We start from the raw sequence: 23,089 nt of genomic DNA, 5'->3' as shown, positions 1-23,089 counted from the left end.
TTGCTTTTTTCTAGCACGGGTGTTGTTGACACCAGAATCTCTTGGTGTCAACTCCCCTCCCCGCCTATGCTGCAAATTAGCTGTGCGGAGAACACCTGCATGTACAATGTGTGCATTGTGCAGCACCATAGACCCTCCCTCATAGTCTCTGGCCCCTGACTGCCTATTTCCTTGCAGCCAGCTCACTAGGTGCAACCTTCCCCTGTACCTGGGGAATCCCCTGGGCTGTTTCTTCCTGAAAGTAAAAGAGCCCTACGCTCCCTATTACACCTGGGGACAGAACCCAGAAAGCTCATCTCCTTAGCTAAGTGCCTTGCTCAGCCTTAATCAGCAGGTCATAGAGAGTGACAGGGCTGAAAGTGACCTCCTCAGTCATGGAGCCAAGCCACCTGCTGCCCCAGGCACTGCATCATATAATCTCATATAATCTCTCTCATAAATATTCTGAACTCTTTTATCTTAAAAGTTTATAGGCTATCTGCCCCCATGGTTCTGACTGGAATACAGTTCCATGGCCTTGCTGCCTTCATTTCTATCCTGACTTTATTTGTAGCCAGTTTATATTAATTTCTTCTGGGGCCCATATTGTCTTGTATCTTAAGCATGCACTCTCTTGTGCTTTCTATCTCTGGCCTCCTCCATTCCTGCATTCATTTTTGCAGAGTAGCTCAGCTTCAACAAGAGAGATGGAGGGGACCACACCAATCCTAGCCTCTAGCCTGGTACTTAGGGCCCTTTTCCAGGAGGCAGGAACAGGGTAAGAACACACTCAAGCTATACAGGGACTTGAACTCAGGCCTCCCACTTCCTGGATGAGTGCTCTAACCACTAAGATAATGCATAAAAGCTGGACACCATCCCCTCCTTCTCCAAGTGTGTTTTGAAAAGAAAGTGGTCGCAATGGCATTTGGTGAAGTTTCCAGTCCCACCAGTGTGTGTGCGCACTCAGGGCATGCCTACCAGATTGGGACTCTTAAAGTATGTCTACCCTATGTCCCCAGAACTTTTGGGAAGGGATGCTCTGAGCACACCCTGCCCAACCTACTCCTGCTCACATGCACCAAACCTAGAAATGAGGCAGTGAAGATGCCCTGGGGGTGCCCCTGCACTACTTCTTCTTGCATACTGTGGCTTACTGCGCTGAAGCAAGAGACGGGCATCACCACAGGCATGTAGGGAAATCTCAAATGAAACAGGAAGTCACCTAGGAAATTTAGGCACTTTCAGGGTTAGGTGTCTGCAATTATGGACATAGGATTAGGCACCTGTGTTTGTTACAAGGTATAGCATGGTACTTTTATGTACCTAATTATCATTAAAAATCTGGCCTAGAGAGACTAAGTGACTTGGCCAAAGTCCCAGAGTTTGCTGAATTTAGCACAAGTGTTTGTTTATTATAAACTCCTGGAGGCCTTTTCCATATACTCATACAAGTACATCACAAACATTAAGTTAGCTTCATACTTCCTCTGTAAGATGAAAAATGTAAGTCATTACTTAAGTGAATCAAGAGGTAAAAATGTATTTCCTTTAGACCACTCAATAAAGTAGGGCCAAGTATATACAATGCCTGCTCTAACTAATAGATCACAATTCCTTCATCAGATGTTTATTAATCATTTATTATAGAATGTGGCCATGCCACCAATTTTAGGCATTAAGTTATATGTAAAGCAATGGTAAAGGCTATTACTTAAATTGTATTTAATTTTCTGAATTTTTTCTGAAAATCATCTAGATGATGACATATATATCTGCATATAATTAAGGAGTTTGGTGGGAAGCTAGAACATCAATCATAGAGGCACAATCCACTTGAGTATAAAAAGTATATCAAGAAGGCATGGTCAAAGCATGCCAGCTTACACAACCAATACTGTTGCACCAGGAAGCAATGTGAGTAGCATCGCATCCAGCCACCTGTAACTCTGTTATGCAATAGGTACCCATTTAAAGCAAAGTTACCTGAGGGCAACATTCAACAAAAGAATTTCATTGTTGGCAATCCCTCGATTTGAGGATGCTGTCCATGGCTCATTGATAGGTCTTGAGGTGACTTAAGAGTCCCTTAAGAATCCAGTCCTTGACCCACAACCTAAACACAGGTTTTTCCACAGGTGAAAGTAGGCCATAGGCCAGGATTTTTCTCCTTTTCCTTCTTCCACTCTCTCTCTCCTTCCTTCTTGAATGACAAGATGCTTTACCTGGAAATGGGCAGCCACTTGGTTGAAGTTGCAGCGCTATTGGAGTCAGTCAGCAGCCAGCTCCTTTCAAGTCTTGATGTTGGCATCTGGTTTCTTGAGGTATGCCATCAGCATTTCCTCTGGCCACTGTAAGGTCTCAGGCCATTACTAAGTTGGGAGTTGAGCACTTGTTTCGAGGGTTGACAGTCAGGCATCCACACACAATGTCTGGTCCAGGAAAGTTGGTGCTTGAGAATCACTGACTCAATGCTGGTAACACTGGCTTCAGAAAGGATGCTGGCATTTGTATGGTGATCTTCCCATTTGATGTGAAGGATTTTCCAGAGACATTGTTGGTGATACTTCTTCAGGCTTTTGAGATGACCATGGTGGGTCACCCACATTCCACATCCATAGAGGAGAGTGGGGTAATGACTGCATTTTAGACCTGGATCTTGGTATCTTTCTAGAGACCGTGGTGACTAAAGACATGCTGAAGCAATTTACTAAAGGAGTCACTTGTGCACTGGATCCTGACCTGGATCTTCTCATCAACATTCTCTCTCTGAGAGAGGAGGCTACTAAGGTAGGGGAAGTGCTTGACCACCTCCAGGGACTTTCCCTCAATGGTAATTTGGGGAGGGGGTTCACACTGGTGGCCCAGATCAGGCTGATAAAAAACTTTAGTCTTCTTGATGTTGAGAGAGAGGCCCAGAGTTCAAAAGGCTTATCTGAAAAGATCCAGTGTGGTCTGGAGGTTTTCCTCAGTGTGCTCAAGTATGGCACAGTTGTTGGCATATTGAAGCACAAGGACAGTTGTTTTGACTACTTTGACCAAAAACACCCCAGATTAAAGAGCCCTCCATCCATTCAGTATTCAAATGCCAGTTCCAGAAGGAAGGTGGTCTTCAGTGAGAACCAAGATGACCATTAGAAAAATGGAGAACATAATTGGAGCAATGATACATCCTTGCTTTACCCCAGTTCAGATGACAAACAGATCTGTCTCCAATCATCTGGAGGTAATCAAAAACAGTCATCTGGTTATGGAAAAGCCTCAGGACCTTAATGTACTTTTCTGGACATCTAAATCTAGCCACAAGGTTTTGTGACTGATGGAAACAAAGGCCTTAGTGAGGTCAATAAAGATCATATACAGGTCCTGGTGTTGTTCCCAACACTTTTGTTGGACCTGGCAACAAAGATCATGTCAATTGCCCCACTGGATAGTCTGAAAGCACATTGAGATTTCAGCAGGACTTCCTCAGCAAGAGGTAGAAGATGGTTCAGGACAAGGATTTTTCCCTGCTGTGAAAGCAGAATGATACCTCAATAGTTCTCACACACAGACTTATCTCCTCTCCTGAAGATAGTCACAAAGTTAGCATTGCTCAGCTCCCCAGGGCTTCATTGTTCTAAATGTGTAAAAATAAATAGTGGAGTCTCAGTAGATTGCAGCCTTGTAGATTTCAGCAGATATACCATCTGGGCCAGTAGCCTTGTTGTGCTTTGTTTCCTTGATGGCATGCTGCCTTTTCTCTAGGATGGAAGGGTTGGCAAGGGATCCCTTTTCAGGGTGTTGTAGGGTAGATTCAGTGGTGGTGGACTCACAGTTCAGGAATGCCTCAAAATGCTCTTTCCATCCAGCCTGGATAGATTCATTGTCTTTGAGGAGGGTGAAGCCAACCTGCAATCGCAGGAAAGAAGCACCATGGGAAACTGGGCTGTAGATGACCTTTGTGGCCCAGAAAAAACTGTACATGTCATATTTGTCAACATAGAGCTGGCTTTCTTTGATTTTATCTTGCCACCACTGATTTTTGATTTCCCAGATCTTCCTTTGAGCTCTGTCTTCTGCTTAGATAAGGTGTTATTTTGCCAAACAGAATGAGCCCTTCTCTTCCAGTTGAGAGAGGCTTGGATCTCAGCATTGCTGTCATCGAAATACCCTTGAACCTTTGTGTCAATGGGTGTGTAGTAGGTTCATGTTCCAGGTGGAATCCCTGCCTGGGTCCAACTCCAGTGTGTCCTCCCCTTCTTACTTGCCCACCATGTCTTTGAGGTAACTGTTTTAATGGGGGTGTTGGCATAGAACTAACATTCGTGACATATGTGGCTATCAGAGAACTGAAGCAGTTGTGACGTGTATTGTTTACCTTTTTTTCTTTCTTTTTGTTTTTTATGAAATTTTCATAGATTTCATAGACATTAGGGCTGGAAGGGACCTCGGAAGATCATCGAGTCCAGCCCCCGGTAATATAAGATAATATAAATAATTATATTATTGTATATAATAAAATAACTATTTTATTTTAATAGTTATTATTTATTATTAATATTAATATTGTTGTTGCTTATTTTTATTATTTTATTATTGTCAGTTGAAACATTTTACTGTTATTATTAACTGGATTCTAGTGTTATTACTTGGATAGTTTTTTGTTGTTTTTTTTTAATGGTTCCTAGAACAAAAAGACCCTGCACATCTCCAGTTAATGCAACGCCCCCTATAAAACAAAGTAAACTTGACCCTTATTTGATAAAAAAATCAAACTTTAGATATGAATAGTCCACAAGCATATCTATCAACATCAAATTCTGTTGCTCATTCAGATTTGGGTGCCAAGATGGTCCTTGATTTTGATTCCTTATTACGTAAGGATAAACCTTTACAGGAAGGCATATCTGGACTAGAAAACAACTCTAACTCACAGACAACTGAAAACATCAGAGACTTTCTTTCTATACTTGCAGACCATGCCCTCTTGACAGCTAAAGCTATTCAACAGATCTTCTCTTGAACGGAATTGTTATATTGCAAAATAGGAGATCTAGAAGTAATGTTAAGAGGGGCTAAGGACAACTTGAGTGAGCAACAGCACCTTGTTCAGAAAAGAAATTTTATTAGAGGGCAACAGAATGACAGGGATAACAGAAACCCAGACCAGCCAGAGGTTGCGGGGAATACAGATCTCTCAAAAAATACCAATCAGACTACCCCCATTTATCAAGGGGGGACAGGAAATGCCATTTTAATAAAAGATATTATGGCTGTAATAGTATTTCCCCTACCCAATAGTTATATTCCCCTTTGGAATACTCCTGGGAGGGTCATCCAACATCTGCAAACTTTACTGTCCATGAAGGAGGGACGTTAAAAAAGTAACACAATTGTGGCAGGCTTACTGATAGCAGCTGAGCATGTCCAGGCTCAGAGAATCCTCACTGTGATTGGCTTGCAGCCTGGGACACAGTGCACGGAGCCGTTGCTCTGTGAATATGCAGATTAGGCAGAGACAAAGCTCCAGCAGGTTCCTTACTGAAGGTATCTGATGTCAGACTGGGAGTTGAATTTTGCTTATTTCCTGGTAGCAATGAAATTTAGATTTCCAAATAGCTAATTACAATGTCTTCTCTGTTTCAGGGATATAGCTTGTAGCCATGTTGGTCTAAAAAGCAGAGGCAGACAAAATTCTTGGGCTAGAAGCAACTTTTTCACAAATGGACTTTGAAACCCAGGGAAACCACGCTGTCATTTACCTCCCTGTGCAAGATGAAGTTTCTTTTCTACCTGGGAGACCTTTTACTTTCTCCTCTGCCTGATGAAGGGCATTTGGACCCAAAAGCTTGCAAAGAAACAATTTTTTTTGCTACTATTTAGTTGGTCTGTAGCAGGGAGGTGGAATCCACCCCTGCTACGCTTACCTGGCAGATGAGCTGATGCCAAAAAATAAGTGGAGAGGCTAAAATAAACACAAGCACGGCCCTTTTTAACTGGACACAGGAGAGTGATGTCAGGGGCTTGCAAAATTTAAAAAGGACACTGGGACTCCAGGGAAGTGGGGAAGACTCCCAATCACAGGGAATAGAGGACAGACCCCAGGACAGGAGTCAGGATGGGGGACAATACTTACTGGTGCCAGTGTGGAGATGTTGGTGGGCAAACTCTGGAGCTGCAGGCTCAGCAGGCAACACCAGACAAAGACGACTCATAGGAGCTTCCCAGAGCACTGACAGCACAAGACTCTCTGTACCTGCAAGAACCAAAAGTGCTGTGTGACCCTTCTGGGTTTTATCAGAAGGGAGGAAACAAAGTCCCTCTCCATTCACCCACCAGAACTTGATCAAGAAAATAAATATATGAAAAGGGAGGCTCCAATAATGGACGGCTTTTTTCCCTTTGATGGAGGGATTTTTCCTTTTGGCATATTTCTTGGGGCCCCACCTCCCCTACCTTCCTTCCATATGCCAACTGAGATGTTAAACAGGTGGTGTTTCCTGCTGCCAAATCAATGACATAGCCTGTGGCCATCATTATTAGGCCATATGCAGGACTGTAAAGTTAAACTGGAAGTATCAAGAACTTGGCTATTCCTCTTTAAAGTCACATTAACATTGTCAAGCTTAGAGTGATAACGTTATTGGCAAAGTCCAATAGTCCCTTGCCACTCTCAACTTGAATTAATTTTAACTAATGATTGATGTATAGTAATACACTGTCAGCATATCTGATCTTTAAATATTAAAAAAAAAGAACACACGAACTGAAAAAGTAAACATCATCATGCAGCACCCTATGTCTGGCACTATGCAAGGTTCAGACTCACGTGACCAATCCAGACTGCTGTTTACAGGTCTGCAATCCTGCAGTCATCTTAACTCTTCAGGCTCATCTGCCCTGTGAGTGAGAACTCCTCCGAGTCCTTTCTTGACAAGCTCCCCAGTAGAACTCCAAAGCTTCTTGCTTCTAGGATTACTGGAGCCTGGAGCTGTTCCTATGGTCTTCACTCAGCTCAGCAGCACAGACTCGGGTCCAAGTCAAAGCACGGGGTCTCTTGCAGCTGCATCCCTCCTGCTTTGGCTCCTGGTGGTCTTTTGTCACCTCCAGCATTCCAATTCCCTGTGCTTCCGGGCACTTCTTTTCTACATCACTCCCTGCATTTCCTCCAATGTGCAAGGAGTACATGCTTTTAAAATGGCATGATGGTGGTGTGTGCTGCTCTTGCTTCTCTACTCTGGTACCTGCAGGTAAGTTTAGCTTGTCACCAGCCTTCCCAGGCTACTGTTCCTCATGGGATGGGGCCATTTTGGGCTGAAACCACCCCTCTCCCTAGGTGAATGGCCAGCTAATCACTCTGACCGGCGACATGGTGGTTTCAGGCATAAACCGTAAGTAAGAAGCTACTGGGCACATGGCAAGATGTGACCCAGGTGTTGAGAACCCTGGTTGGAGAGGACTATAACTGGTGAGTGGCAGTAGCCCTTGGGTAAAGAGATAATTCAGTCGCTGTCAGAGACAGGGTTGTACCCATGTTGTGAACAATAACAGCATGAGAAGCCACCCCTGAAGAGACAGCGACCCTAAGAAGGCAGGTTGAGTGTGACCAGTGATTTTTTTGGCTTAAAACAGCCTTGTTTGTAGCAAAGGGACTCCAGGACATTGCAGGCAGGGCCCAAGAGGCAAAGGGGAACCCCAGAAAGAGGAAGATTGATGAAAGGTTGCCAACGCCTCATTGTGTGTTGCTGATTTGGTTTGCTCTTATAACAAGTGATGACAACTCTTTAAGTTACTACCTTCACTGGCAACTTAATAAATACAGGGAACAAGATGTGGAGACTGTTAATTGTCCTTAACTGAACATCTAGGTCCAGATGGCAAACAAGATCCTCACAAGCCCTTACTAAAAGATTTGTTGACCAACCAGTGCCATTAAGATCGGAGGGTGGAGACGGACACGGTGTAGGGATGGTGAAGCCATGTGCTTAGACCCTATCCAACATCAGGGTCTCAGACCTAACGCAGCTTTGCACGCTATATTTTTCCAACAATTAATACATCAAGGCATGGCAGGAAAGGGTGAGTCAAGCTGCCCACACAGGAGAGCTCCCTACTTCTGTTATTATAGGGTATAATAAGAAGTATAGCCTCTAGTTTTGTCTGCGTCTGCTTTTTAGACCAACTCAGCTACAAGCTATATCTTTTAAAGTTTAGGCTTACACATGGTTAATGGAGAGACAGGCCTGTCACGTCCCTTTGGAAGTGCTAACTTCTTGTCTCAGGGAAAGTGGGGGGAGGTATTGGTTGTCTACCAAAGCAAAAACCCAAAGAGAGGAGGGTATTGGTTGGTCTAAAGATATAGGCAGACAAGTTTTTTTGGATAAATGTGATATTTTTTATTAGACCACCTGAATAATTGGAAAAATTGTTCTTTGCAAATGTTTGGGCACAGACACCCTTCTTCAGGCAAAGGAAGTCTGCTGCTCTTTGTCTTCTCTCTAGGGTCTGAATAGAAGCTTAAGCCAATATGCAAAATGCATCTGTGAAAATGCAAATACATGCTTAGAAAGATCTGAGGGAATAGGAGTTAATAGGTGTGAGACAGCCAGCTTGGTGGGGTGGGGAAATGTTGACAGGTACTAAAATGCAGCTGGGAAATGTAGAGGTTGCCTGGGGTTATCGGATGGCCAACAGGTTATAATGTGCCATAAATCCAATGTCTATATTTAGTCCATGATTTTTTTTATTTAGTGGTTTTATGAAGTGAAATTCATAGGCTCATCTACAAAAGGTGCTTTGTAACTTCCCTTTGAGGATTAGAACTGAGAGATTGGAGAGAGTGGTTATCTTATGAGAAATGTGTACCCAGAGGTAATTGGGTATTTTTATCTTTTATACATTTCTGATGTGCGTTCATTCTTGTACACAGTTGCTTGTTTTCTCCAGCATAGTTTCCATCCATTAGTGCAATGAATGAGATATATAGCATTTCTGGAGGTGCAGGTGTAAGATTCAGGATGATGGGTCTGTTGTGGGGCATAGTTATTGTTGGGGTGGTGGAGATGTGCTGGTAGGTTTTACATTTCTTGTCTTAGCATGGTCTAGATCAGGGGTTGGCAATTATTTTGGCTGGAGGGCTGCTTAATGAGTTTTGCTGAGCTGTTAAGGGCCACAAGGATAGCCCCACCACTTGGTAGGTGTCCCACGCCCTGGTTGCCATCTTGGGACAGAAGTCCTGCTCCTAACCCCAGAAGTACTCCTTTGTGGGAGGAGGTTACCATCTTGGAACCGGAAAAGAAAACCAAATCATATACTAAAAAAATCAAACATCTACTATAACTTATTTTCATTTTATTTAAAAAATATGTTTGTCCTGATTTGTGTTATTTCCATAGTGTATATAGAGGCCATTGCATATTAGCTCAAAATACAGTCTTACTCTTGTATATTGTGGGGGGGGGCAGGGAAGAATAAAGGGGTGTATGTGAGGGGAATGTGGGGGTATGGTTGGGGTGTGTGGGGGGGTGTAGGTATGGTGTGTGCAGTGTGTGCATGAATATGTGGGGGAAGGATAGAGGTATGGTGTGTGTGGGGGGAGATGAGGGTGTTAGTGTTGGTGTGGGGGGTGTGGGTCTAGGACATGTGGCTGGAGTGGGAGATGTGTGCATGGGTATGGTGGGGGGTGGAAGTGTGTGTAGAGGGGGTATTGTGGGGTGTGTGGGAGGATATAGACGTGTGTCAGAAGGTGGGCCCATGGAGTCCCTGGAGTGTGCAGGTCCCCAGGACTGCATGTGGTGGCAGTGAGTGAGACTAACTGACCCATCCCATAGTGTACGGCTCCCATGTTCTTGCCTGAGTCCCTAGCTACATGCAGTGGCCATAAGCAGAACCAGCCCAGACTGGCTTTATAGCACTCCTGCCCAAGTCCCTGGCTGCATGTGGTGGCAGCAAGCAAGACGAGTCCAACCCAGCCCCATACCATGCATTTCCATGTGTGTGCCCAAATCCCTGGTCACACATGGCAGCAGCATGTGGGGTAACCCCCACCTGGCCCCATAGGGTGCAGCTCCCACACTCCCGCCCAAGTGCCCGGCTGTACGCAGTGGCAGCATGCAGGGCCCGCCTGACCCAGTCCTATAGCGTGCAGGTCCCTGCACTCTGGACTCCCTTTCCCGCAATGGGACTCTCTGGCCCCCAACCCAGAAGGGCCCCCACCTGAATTTTCACACTCTCAGGGAAGGTTGTGAAGCATGGAGGGAGGCTGGGAAACAACTACCGGGTCTCCAGGCAAAAATCTCTGCCAGGCAGGGGTGGGGTTTGGTTGTTTAACAACCAGAGCCACATCTCCTGCATGGAGGCACTGGCTTTCAGAGGGGTGGCTGACTGCTAGGACCCGTGATAATTCTTTCAGTTTACAGATGGGTCCTGCAGGCCAGATGGAATTGCTTGGCTGGCCAAATCCATCCCACAGGCCATATTTTGCCTACCCCTGGGCTAGATCTGTTCAGTGTGCTTTAGGCTATAGGAAGTTTGTTTCTGCTAATGAGGTTGGTGAGGTTCAGTGCCTGTTTAAAAGTTGGGTGGGTGGTTCTGAAAAGAGCTCTTTAAGAACTGGGTCTTCTTCTAGTATGGGTTGCAATTGTTTGAGGATTTTCTGTATAGGTCCCAGTGAAGTGGGGTATGTCATAACTAATGGTGTGCAATTCATGGGGATTTTCTTTTTGTACTTGTCTCCTTGTTTCCTGCTTTGTGTTGGAGATTTAAAGGCTTAAGGATGAAATGAGAAACATTTTTTCTTTGTCAGAGATCTCCACTGCCAACCTTTCAAATTATTAAAGTTTACTAAAAATATTTTACCCTCCTGCCCAAATGAGAGAGACAGAATTAAATCTTGAAATTCGAGTTTATTAAACACTTTTCTGTAAAAGCACTGGGTACCAAAATATTAATTCCCTAGTATGTTAATTGTTTCACAATACCTAAATTGAGGTCTATTTGCATTCCCATGATAAGTGATTAATTAAGGTATCTAGCAGTGCTAATAATGTGGGGCCTGAAAGTTGTCTCAGGTGGAAAAGCAATCAACTATTTCCACCTCTACAATGTAGGTGTAAAAACTTACTTGGAATTTTTACTCTTGTTTTTTCAGAGACTTTCTCTGTGTGCAAAGCAATGGAGAATCAGGACCATGAAATCCGTGTCTATGTATTAACCAACAATTATTAACCTACTTTGTGAAAAACAAAGTCTAAGAACACCTTCTACTTCATTGTTCTGCTTTTAAAAAATTGTAATAAAAGAGAGTCAGGTTATCCTTTTCTTCTTTAGGGATTAGGAGGTTCTTGCAAAACTGTTAGTCAAGTTGGTAATTAATAAAACTAGTATCTGGACAACATAGTCCTATTTGCTTTCATTTACCTTTGATATTTGTTGGCCCTCAGATGGATTCTGAAAACCAAGGAAGGTTTGAAGAGCCAGTCCCACCAGATTTAAATACTCACAACATAAGATTATCTAGATTTTTAAGAGTAAATTCAATAACAAAATATGGAAAAGATATAATTGACTTAATAATAAAGATAAGGCATATCAAGTAAATGATTAAAACTTATAAAACATATACAATGCACATTTATGTCAAGGCCTAACAATTTTATCAATATTTGAAAGCAATTTAATTTTCAAATTTCTAAGCCTTAAAGTCTTAAAAAGCTTCTAACAGGTAGGAAAACCATTAGGAAAAGGACTTTTCTATCTAGGTTTCAAATTAAATTTTATAACAGCTCTTATTTTAGTTCATCTCCATAATAGGTATTCATCCAGAACACTAGTTCAAGGCTGAAAACCAAAGATTGAGAGATGAAACCAGATTTTTATATTTTTGGCTTGGCTAAAATATCAAAAAAACTCATAAAATCAGATAAAAAAATGAAAATGTTCCTAAAATTACTAATATTCTTGAGGCTATTCTTCTTTCCTATATCAGATGTATGTGACCACCAGGCATCGAACATCCGGTCACGTGCAGCCTTGGTTCGAGTGGCCAGTGGTGTACGCCTGACAGATTCCAGTAAGCCATCAAGTAGGTGTTTACTCTTCGAGTGGCCTGCCTCAATCTCGCCTGCCACAACTTTGAATGTTTCCCAGTGGTGGGGTGGCTACTCGGGGTCCCTCTGAGACGTGAGATCTGTCCAGCAGTCACCTGTGGGGCTTCGCCACCCCCACACCCTGACCTTACGCCACCTTGATGGTCACCAGGTCTTCCTGGCTACACTCCCGCTCTTGTCCAGTTACAGAGGCTTTGCAAGTCCCCTCCCATCCTGGGTACCGGCTCTTGATGCTGATTCACTCAACCTGCCTCAGGTTGTTTGCAGTCAGAAATCCCAGCCATGAAACCTGTTCCCTCCAGAGTAAGATACCTCACTAGTGTTTTAAACCAAAGGTGACGCCCCTACAAGCCCTGTACCAGTTACCTCAGCCGTATCGTCCACTCCTGTCCCTCAACCCCTCCAAACAGGGAAACATAAAAGAAAACACAAAATAACCCTCCACTATATTGTGGAGAATCTGAGTAGTCCCTTTCCTGGTCCCTTATGTCAGGATACTGGGTGCCTCATTCCCTAAGCCCTCTCCATGGGATGACCCCTACATGGGGCCGGGTACCCATAGCTTCCTGCTCGGGTCATCTCTCCCACTTCATCCGGTTCTTCCTGGGGTACGGTCCTGCCCCACTTTTCTCCCTTCTGTGGCATCACTATTCGGGTGCCTTGCAGCCCCTCTGTGTCCGCCTGGTTGCTCCCTGTAACCAGGGTAGGCACCCTGCCTCTTTGCAGCCGTTTGCACTGCTCCTGCCGAGACTCTCCCAAAGGGGGAGATTTCTTCGCCTCCCAAATGGCCCCGATGCTCCCACCTGTCGCGGTGTGGGGCATCACATCCACCCCTCTGCTCCCTCTATTGTTACTGCCTTTGCTGGTCGCAGAGGCTGCTTCCAGCTCATTCCTCACTCTACTGAGCTGTTCTTCACCACCGCTGTGAGGGTCAGCATCTGGAGCCTCCTCTGGCTCTTCAGGCTATGTTTCTTCTTCCCTGAGGGACTCCCGAGATGCACCCTGTGCCCATATCCTCCTCGGGTCTGCTCCCTCTCTCCCTGTCTCCACTGGCAGCTGGTTTTATTCCACCCAGCTGGTAATTGCTGGTGACAGCACCGGCCGGCTTCAGCTGAATAAAGACGCGGCTGACAAGCCACAGGGGTTTCTTTCCCCATTCCAGCTGTGCCGCAGTTCCTGCTATAGGCAAGTGTTTTTTTTTGTTTTAAGTTTATGTTTATTCCTCTTCTTTCTGTTTATTTTTTTCCCATGGATCTCCCCTTTTAGTTCAGGGTCCCTCCCCCCACTCTTTCCCGGGACAATGTAGTTTGTCTAAAATTAGCTTTGTCTATCACGCAACCAACAAATGTACTTACGGCGTCCTTGCAACCTCTATTCCAGTTTTGTTCATGCATTTTACTCAAGTTCTATAAAACGGTTTTACATCTTGTGACATTCTCTCACCTGACCATTTATTTTGCTTGCTTCCTCTGTTAGGTAATGATGGTTACTCAGATGCAAATAACTCTTAGCATTAAGCATCTTAGGGCCTACTATAATCTACCTAGTCCAGTATCTCTGTGAGCTGTTGCCATCTACTGGTAACTCTAATAGTAGAACAACTTTGTCATAGAACTTATGGTTTTTCCTAAATTTGTTTTTTTCTGGGTTTTTTGGAGGGTGGGAGGGGGGAGGTTGTTTATTGTTGTGGTTTTTGCTATTGTGAGGCTTCTACATTGCCTAATTTTACACTGCCTGAAGTGAGGAGATATAAGCCTGTAGGCATGCATGCTGGGTACTTGAATGAAAATACACAAATAGGAATAGAATGAAATTCAGTTGCACCAAGTGAAAGGTCTTGTACTTAGAGATTTAAAGCAAGAGTTTCTGTTCTAAGCTGGGAGCTCATTCATTGTAAATGACTGAGGAAGACAGACCTGGATGAACTACCATATCACAGAATGGCTGCAAACCACAAATGCAACTCTGGATATATGGGAAGAGGGATTTTCAGTACACACAGAGAATTATTAATGCCATTGTACACAACACTGGTAAGATGACATCCAGAATATTATATGCCATTTTGTTCATCCATATTCAAGACAGATAGGCTCAGGCTGGAACAGGTGCAGGAAAGGGTTACAGGAAGGTAGCTGGTAAGGTGAAAGAACCTAACGGCTTGGCTTGTTTAGTCTAGCAAAATAAAGGTGGGGGTTGGGGGGGGTATGATTGTTCTTCATAATTACATCTCTGAGGCAGTGAACAATAGGAAGAAAAGCTTCCTGAATAAGTTAAGGGACAATGCTGACACAAGAGACTAGGTCTAATAAAGGACCTGAGCACTTATAAATTAGGTGCTGCAATGCTTAACTTTTTAGGTAAGTTTTTGGTTGTAGCCCTGTTGGTCTAAGGACATAGGCAGGCAAGGTTCTTTGGTTAGATGTGATATCTTTTATTAGACCAACTGAGTAGCTGGAAAAAAGTACTTAGCAAGCTTTTGGACACAGTCACCCTTCATCAGGCATAAGGAGTCTCTGCTAGTCTGAGACTCCAAGGAATGAGAGATGCTAAAAGTGTGGCAAGATGCGAGTGAGAACATACATAGGTAGAATTTACATTTTCACTGACATGCTACCACACTGTTAGCGTCTCTCTTCCCTTGGAGTCTTAGACCAGCAGAGACTCCCTATTCCTGACGAAAGTTAACTGTGCCCAAAAGCCTGCTAAGAACTTTTTTCCAACTACTCAGTTGGTCGAATAAAAGATATGACATCTGACCAAAGAACCTTGCCTAACTTTTTAGGTGCAACCCAGAGCTCTAATTCTTCTTCGTCATGTCTCCAGTCCGCCCTTCCTATATCATCTGCTCCCCATATTCTGCACAGGCCACTGCTTCTGGTGTTAGTGTTGCCAAATCTTGTGGGGTGCCTTGCGGTGCTACAGGATCTCTCAAAAGATGATCCACTGTTTGCTTCTTCTGACAAACACGTTGGCCAGCTGCGTAGAGCCCCCTTGCTTTAATGAGAAAGTTGCATCTGGTGAGACCCACTCTCAATCTGTTCAGGCTGTACCATGTGTGCCATTGTAATTGGAGCTGGATGCTAAATCCCCACTGGGGGTAATTCCTCGCTGGCTCCACTCAACAGCTATGTCACTTAGTTTATCCTATTCTTTTTGCCATAAAGTAGTTCTGGCTGATTCCAGTGATGTGATGAATGGTATTGTAGAGGACAAAATGCTATTTCTCGATGATAGACGACGGCGTGCTGGTTGATGTCCATATAGCAGGTGTCAGTCATTTGACTCTTATACCCGCTAGGTCAATGTTGCCTGCTACTTTCCTCTTGATGTAAGGTGGTGCTATGCCAGATAGTGCCTACAGGCCGTGAACAGGGTGGGTTTTAGTCACCCTGCTATAATTCTACATGTATCATTCAGGGCTGTGTCAATATGTTTACTGTGACTTGAGCATCCCCAGGTGGTGCAGGTATATTCAGGCACAGAGAAACAAAGTGCAAAGGCAGTAGTACGTAGGGGGATGGATGTGGCCCCCACTTGGAACTTGCGAGCTTACGCAGAATGACCTTTGCTTTGGTATTTAACATATGCTTTTGTAACTCAGTTTTCCATCTAAGTAGATTGGGTGTTTCTGGTGTTTGAGACTCTGGTCACCCCAGGTGACATTCAGGTGCCTTCCACATCCTGGTTTCTCAAAAGAAAAGCACATATTTGAGTTATGCTAGGGTTGGGTTTGATATAATTGTTTAGGTAGTAATCTGACATCTCGTTCAGTGCCCTCTCCAGAGTCTTCTCTGTGTCCTCACACTTCTTCTGTTGTGTGGCAATGCAGAGATTGTCAGCACAGATGAAACAGCGATTTTCGGCAGGAAGCAGCTGATTGTTAATGTAGATGTTGAATAAAAGTGGGGCAAGCACATTGCCTTGTGGTAAATCATTCTTTTGGGAGCACTACCTACTTTTCCAGCCATTTAGTTCTACATAGAAACGCCTGTTCTCCAAGAGGCTATGAATGTTCTGGCTTAGATCTAAATTGCCAGTCATGAGGTACAGTTTGTGGCTAATGATGCAGTGTTGGACAGTATCATATGCAACAGGTATACCACCAAATACTGAGCTGGTGATCAACTTCTGTTGGACGCCATCTCCAATGTGCTGTATAAGGTTTAATAGTTGGCCTGCATAGGACTGACCTAGTGTAAAACGCTTTTGGTCTTGTGTAAGTTTAGAATCTACCAAGAGTGAAATTCATTGCAGATGTTTGTAGCATTTGTAGGTGAAGCTGAGGGGGGACATCAGTCTATAACTTTTTTGATGATGAAAGGCCTTTCCCTGGTTTGGGCAGAGCTATGATTCTTGCCTGCCCCCATACTGATGTATTTGTTTACTTATCATACACGCGTTGAATAGATCAAGGAGCCATTGCCTTGCAGGGGGTCCTAGGTGTTGCATCATCTCAACCAGTATGTCATCTACTCCTGCTGCCTTCCCATGTTTCAGTAGGCCTGTGCCAACTGTCAGTTCCTCCATAGTAAATGGATAAGTTAGGTCTTTAAATGGTTGCTTGTCAGATGGTATAATGCAGTGATGGTGTTCTCCAGTATTTCTCCTATGAGAGTGCTTCACATTGTTGAGCAGTTGTTATGCAACCTGGTTGGCAGTAACATTTGATATAGCTGGAAGTGTGATATTGTCACCTCCTAGTTTTCTTAGTCACACAAGCTTTCTTGCTGTTATGTGCCAAAGTGGTGTTCTTGATCATTTCTTTTCAGACATTGCAGCTCTCTACTCCTATATTGTCTACTAGGATTTCTCACGGCATACTGGTAGATTCTGAGAAGGGGTCGAGATGGTATTCTCTCTCATAGAGAGAGTACAGGTCAGATGTTGCGTTCAACATACCTGGGATATATCTTGTGTGGCAGACTCTTGGGATGGAGCAGCAGGCACTTCTCTTCACAGCTCTCACAAAATTATTATAATTCTCATGGGTACGTAGAATGTCCCTGACTGATTCCTCCGTTGCCTCTGTGAAGGCTGCCCAATTGGCTTTCTTGAGGTTGAAAGGTCTGTGGAAGGTAGTGTTTTGCACCATTATTGGGGACCCTAGCTTGATACTTATAGGGAAGATTTGGGTGTGAGGTATTGGCTCCAGAGCTGCTTTCTTGCACATCTGGCCAATTCCATTGCTCACAAAGCTGATGTCCGGATTGTATCCTCTTCTCTTCTTCGGTGGCTGCTGTTAAATTACTTGGGTTAGTTAATGTCATGTACCAGTGTCAGGTTACTGGTCTCTGCCCATTGTTCTACTAGGATGCCATCATTGTTGTTGTTATCATATCCTTTGCTGTATCATGGGAGTTAAAGTCACTGATCACAGTGCTATACTTACATGTGCTGCTGTCAATGTGGCAGACCCACACTCACAGTGCTGCCGCTAGTGCCTCACCTACTTGGGTGTGCTGCACCAGGGTCAACTTGCCTGCCATAAATTGATGTTACCTGAATTTCTACTGGAAGGTGTTGTCCAGTGTTTGTGTGTGACCCTGGGTGCCTTGGCTTATGCTTCTTCTGTGAGGCTCCTCCTCCCCTACACCTCACCCCTTTCCACTTGGGCAGTCTGACTCAGTTTCAATGGTATCACAGGCACCATCTACTCCCACGGAAGGCCTGCCTTTAGTTCTGGACAGGAACGTGGTTATGGCATGCCTGACCGGCAACCTGATAACTTAACTAGACCCAAAATGAAATCATGTAGATGCTGCCAGTGAGCAGGGCAACAATGCTCACTGCACCAGGTGCTTTTCATCGGTGCTCTTTACCACGTGTGGTACAACTTGTTCAACCCCTGCATGATCCCACTTTGTCAGTTGGCCCGTTGGGGCTGATGCTCTGGGTTGGCTGGCACCTGGCCATGCGCTATGATGTTCCAAGGGCTATTTTCTCGTGCCTCCACAACCCTTGGGCTCCTGATGCTTGCCTGCTGGGGAATTTGAGCCCCCAACCACTCAAACGCAGCAGCCCAAATCAATAGGCTCTCAGATGAGTTTTTTCCTCAGATGGGTTCCACCGATGCCCCTTGGGCTGCCCAGGTCCCATCCCGGCTGCCCTGGGTGTATCTGCTGGCAAGGGTTTGTGCAGGTGGGGGCATGCTTAGGTCCATACCCCTTGGTCCCTCTGTGGCTGCTCCCTTGCAAATACCTGGGTCCTTTCACCCTGGCATCTGGTTGTTCATGGTGTCCTCTGGCTCACCAGGTCTCCCTCCCCAAGGACAAGTCTTCAGTTCCAATGATGTAGGTGAGTAAGCACTCAGTTGCCCTCTGTGGTCTGAATGTCCTTGCTGCCCAGCAATTGACACTCCTGCTGTCACTCCAGGTCTGTCTCCAGAGTGGGGAAGGCTTTTGGAGGTGCGTGTGATGCCTCCTGATTTCCTCTCCCACCAGACACCACCAGGGAGCTCCTCTTATCATGGGAGCCTTGAGGGGCTAGGGACTCTGCAGTCCCTCTTCTGACCGCATGATGCCAGCCCAGGTGCCTGCAGACAGGTGAGCTGGATGCCGGCAGCATGGTGACTGGGGCATGGGACTGCTACAGTCAGGTAGATTGCTCCCCTGGAAAGTACTAGATGGTGGTTTGTATATAAATGTTATAGTGATGTTCTTGAGGCTCAACGTGATGGTTTTGATGTTATTCTCACTTGTGCTGGTATGCATTTGCTTAATTCTCAAATCAGATCTAGCAAAATCCACACTGCCATACTGCCTATGTCTTATTTCAGCAATAACATTTTCCCTTTGATGGTTGGGTGAAAGTTATTAGGTCCTTTGTGTGTCTCCTGTATGCACATAATATACTTCTGTGATATTACTGCCTGGATATTAGCTTTAGCCTGTGAGTATCCTTCAATGTTAAAGAGAAGTGTTGGCTCTATTAAGAGCCCATGTTTATGACACTGTTCGCACATTTCTGATGTTTAGAGTCCACACACTGAAAGCTAGCTGACAGGCAAAGCTAAGCAGTAGGGTTTCTGTCATCTTGCCTCTTCCTGGAGATAGGGAGGTATCTCCAATCACTTGGAATCCAGAGCCTGGAATACCCTCTGGAGAATAGGGACCTATAATCCTTCTTTCAATTAACTAACATGGGCTTAGTATTTTCTCTTAAAAATACAGAGGAGGAAGTAGTGGTGTCCACATCTTGTACAGCAGCTCAGGAGTTTGAGTGCTTTTCCTGGAAGTGGGAGACCTAGGTTTAATGCCCCTCTCAGTTTAAGGGGGTTAACATCCAGAAATGCTCATCTTTCAGAAAAATGCCCTGAGCATCAGTGCCTTGGCTAGGCTAGGAGGGTAGGGTATAATCCACCCCTCCTGTTGAAGCTGTGCCACTGTGCAAACAAACAAGAACTATATGTGAAAAAGGAAATTGAACACAACTTCTAATATTAGCAACTAATAACCAAACGCTATGGATATCATCAAAAAAAACAGGATTAAAATTAGCATCACAGAACCCAAAGTTAACTAAAAAGGTGACATATAACCCCATTTTGACAGTTTGAAAAGTAGTATTATAAACCTAAACCAACCGGATACCAGTGACTCCTAAGACATAGTATTCATTTATTTTAACCCAAAAGGATAATTGTAGATATTTTATTTATGGGTAAACAAACAAATTATACTAAGTTAAAAAAGGGGACTCTTACCAGGCATTCTTTTGAAACTGTTTCACGTGTCCACTTCTAACCATGTGTCACCTAATCTTTGGGAAAATCCCCTGTCTTGTAACTGCAATTTATTAACCTGTTCATACCCTCAATGTATTAACCCAAAGGCAAGTGCCCAAAGGGTTTTGATTGAAAACAAGAACATCCAGCAAATTATATAATCCTAATAAATACATGTAACAAGGAATACTTCTCTAAAATAAACTAGTGTATATCAACAGTCACAAGTTTAGATAAAAAGTACAAAACCACAACTTTTTAAGGTCTTGTTCAATTGCTGAACACACCCAACTTTAACACAGACTGAAAAGAAATGATGAAGTGTTAGAACTTGCATAAAAGTTTTGGATATGTTTAGAGAACTTTTATATTTTAGTATTATAATGCCAAACACAGGCAGCAGTCAGGATACAAAAATTGTCTTGCTGGCAATCTATCTTACACACATTATCAAGCGTGAAGAAAGTTTGAAACTAAAAGAAGTCTTTTTTTCTCCAAAGCAGCTTGCAATACAGATTGTGAGGGAGAAGACAGAAAACCTTAAATTGTTGTTCTCATGTTACTAGGCCTGCAGAGAAACTGTTTTAAAAAAAACAATTGAGAACTATGGGATTAGACAGAAGTCTTGGCAGAAATAACTGAAGAGACAGACACACTTGCTGTTCCACACTAAACAAACGAAACAAGATAATAGCTGGTAGAGGTTGCCGAACAACATACCTGTCTTTTATCAAAATATAATCATGTATGAATAAGAAAATCTTTATTTAGGCACATGCAACTTGAAGTAAAAGGATTGTTTCTTCTGTCTGTGAGAGGGAAGGGTTTTTTGGGTGCTATCTTACTGGACCAGCTGTACAATGAAGAGAAATCTTAGCTAAGCTTTTTGGCACAAGATACCCTTCCTAGTAGTTCTATGTTACACAAGTAGCCAACTTAAGCTAAATTGGCTACCAATGAGTACTTAAAGTTAATACACCAAAAGACAAGGAGTTTCTGCACTAAATAAATCATCTTGTGAAGGTAATAATCTCTCTCAAGTTTAATTACCAGAATCTATAAAAACTTAAAATATAAAATAAAGGGGTGAGCCAAGATACATCACTAGCCTTTCAGGAAAAGTAGTGGATGTACAAAACCTAACTGTTTTTTTAAAGATGAAGTTTGATAAATGTACAAAGAGGATTATGCAATATGGTTGCCTGTGATAGCAGGGGGATGGACACAACCCAGGAGAACCCTATCTTTCCAGTTGTCCTAACAAGTCCATGACCTAGCTGCAGACATTCAGAAAAAAATGCTGAAAAGCATTAGGTTCTCTGACTTCTTCTAAATGCAACTGAATAAAACTAGAGATGTTATATTCTGATTGACTCTTAACATCTGGTGAGTGGAAAGGATATATGCATTAATACTTCCTGTTTTGTTGTCCACTGATAGGATGTGCTGTGAAGGAAGAGAAATGTTAAAGTTTTCCAGCTGAAAATCACTGTATTGGCATCTGCACTAATATTATGATTGATCTGTGATGGGAAAACATACTGGTGTGTTTTTGCATCCAGACCATTTCAAGACCTTGTTAAATTCACCAGGAAGCAAAAAGGGTAAAATTCACCCAGAGAATGACATTTCACAATATTTTATGAGAAAAAAAGATTCTTAACAGCTCTATAGATAGCTTTATAGAAAAAGAGATTGACAGTAGAACTGAGAAACTTTACAGGGTTTTTGTTAAAAGTAAACCCCACTAAGCACAGATGGATACTATTGTGTATGAGGAAATCACAGAAAAGTAAAGAAGGGCTACAAGGGACCTCTGGAGGTTATCTAATCTAACCCTCTGTCTCAGGCAGGATCATCCCTGTCCAAACTATCCTAAGCAAATCCATGTCTAACCTATTACTAAACCTATACAATCCTGCCATACAACCACAAAACACAGTGCCCTAACCTGCCATAGGTAAAGCAGGGGGACATCATAGGCTTACAAGAAAGTAGGGCTGGACCCCTTACAAAGTCATCTCTCCAGCCCATACTCCAGGCAGGAGCAACCTTGACTAAACCATCCCAGGTAAGTGTCTGTCCAACCTGTTCTTGAAAACTTTCAAGAATGGAGATTCCACAATTTCTGTAGGTAGCCTATACAAATACTTAACCACCTTCAAAGTAATAAATTTCTTCCTAATCTCCAACCTAAATTTCCCCTGCTTAAACTTGAGGCCATTGTTCCCAGTCCTGTGTCCTTTAACTACAGAGAAAAACCCATTCTCCATCCTCTCTCTAATTGCTCTTCAGGTATTCGAAGACCATGATTAAAGCCCCCCTCAGTCTTCTCTTCTCCAGACTGAATAACCCTCATTTATTCAGCCTTTCCTCTTAAGTCTTGCCTCTTATGCCCCAAATCATTTTTGTTGCTCTGCACTGGACTCTTTGCAAACTATCCACAACCTTCTTGAAGTGTGAGGCCCAAAACTGGACACAGTCCTCCAGAGAGGCTCCACCAGTGCGGAATGGAATGGAAGATTCACTTCCCTTGATTTGCAAGTGAGACTTCTGTTAATACAACCCAGAATGCTGTTGGCCTTTTTTATAACAAGAGCACACTGTTCATATTCAATAGACAGTAGTCCTGGGGGTCTACTGGAACCCCCAGGTCCCACAAGGGTGGCCAATATTCATCTACTGCAAGGGTTGTTAAAATATGCCTTAGAGATGCAAGGAATAGGGCCATGTCTTCTGCTAGAGAGGAAGTGAAAACCCACCAGTCTGTACCAATCTGACAATGGGGACAAATTCTTTCCTGACACCAGATGTGGAGATCAGTCTGACCCCCTAGCCAGCAACCTACAGGTTTTAGTCCCAGAAGAATAACAAGCAGGGTTTGGGCCCTGGGCAAACCCTGAAGGAGAGCGGGGGGCAGGTGCAGGTGGGGAAAATGCTATAGGGGTGCAGAATGGGGGTGGGAAAGGGGCGCTGCAGTTTTCTTTGCCCCACGCAGCAACCAGTGAAGCCCAGAAGCATCAGAAATACCCAAAGTATAGCATAGGGAAAACTACTCCTAGGTCATCCCTGACCAGTGCTTATCTACCTCTTCTTGAACACCTCCAAAGATGGAGAGACCACAATTTCAACACCTTTTCTCTCTAGCTGCAGAGAGAAAGAGGGAGACCAATGGCCTGAAGTTGCAGCAAAGTAAGTTTAGACTGAATATCAGGAAAAACTTCTTCACTGTTCGAACAGTGAGGCAGTGGAATAGGTGCCCTAGTCTCCATCTTTATGGCAACTCTTCAGATAT

The 23,089-nt window shown here is 43.8% G+C and overlaps 1 long non-coding RNA gene across 1 annotated transcript in view; it reads right to left on the bottom strand.

Moving 5' to 3' along the window:
- Positions 1–6,219, bottom strand: part of LOC109300110 — a 13,059-nt gene extending 6,840 nt beyond the window's left edge. The window contains exons 1-2 of the long non-coding RNA XR_002098123.1: positions 6,209–6,219; positions 5,946–5,957 (exon numbers count right to left, since the gene is read on the bottom strand). This is a non-coding gene — a long non-coding RNA (uncharacterized LOC109300110). The remainder of the gene's footprint in view (positions 1–5,945; positions 5,958–6,208) is intronic.
- Positions 6,220–23,089: the final 16,870 nt, after the last annotated feature.

This window comes from Gavialis gangeticus, unplaced genomic scaffold (assembly GCF_001723915.1).
Source record: "Gavialis gangeticus isolate Ggan-Ray unplaced genomic scaffold, GavGan_comp1, whole genome shotgun sequence".
In the NCBI taxonomy this organism is placed as follows: Eukaryota; Metazoa; Chordata; order Crocodylia; family Gavialidae; genus Gavialis; species Gavialis gangeticus.
The sequence above is the reverse complement of the archived record's forward strand: the minus strand, read 5'-3'. Positions and strand labels throughout refer to the sequence as shown.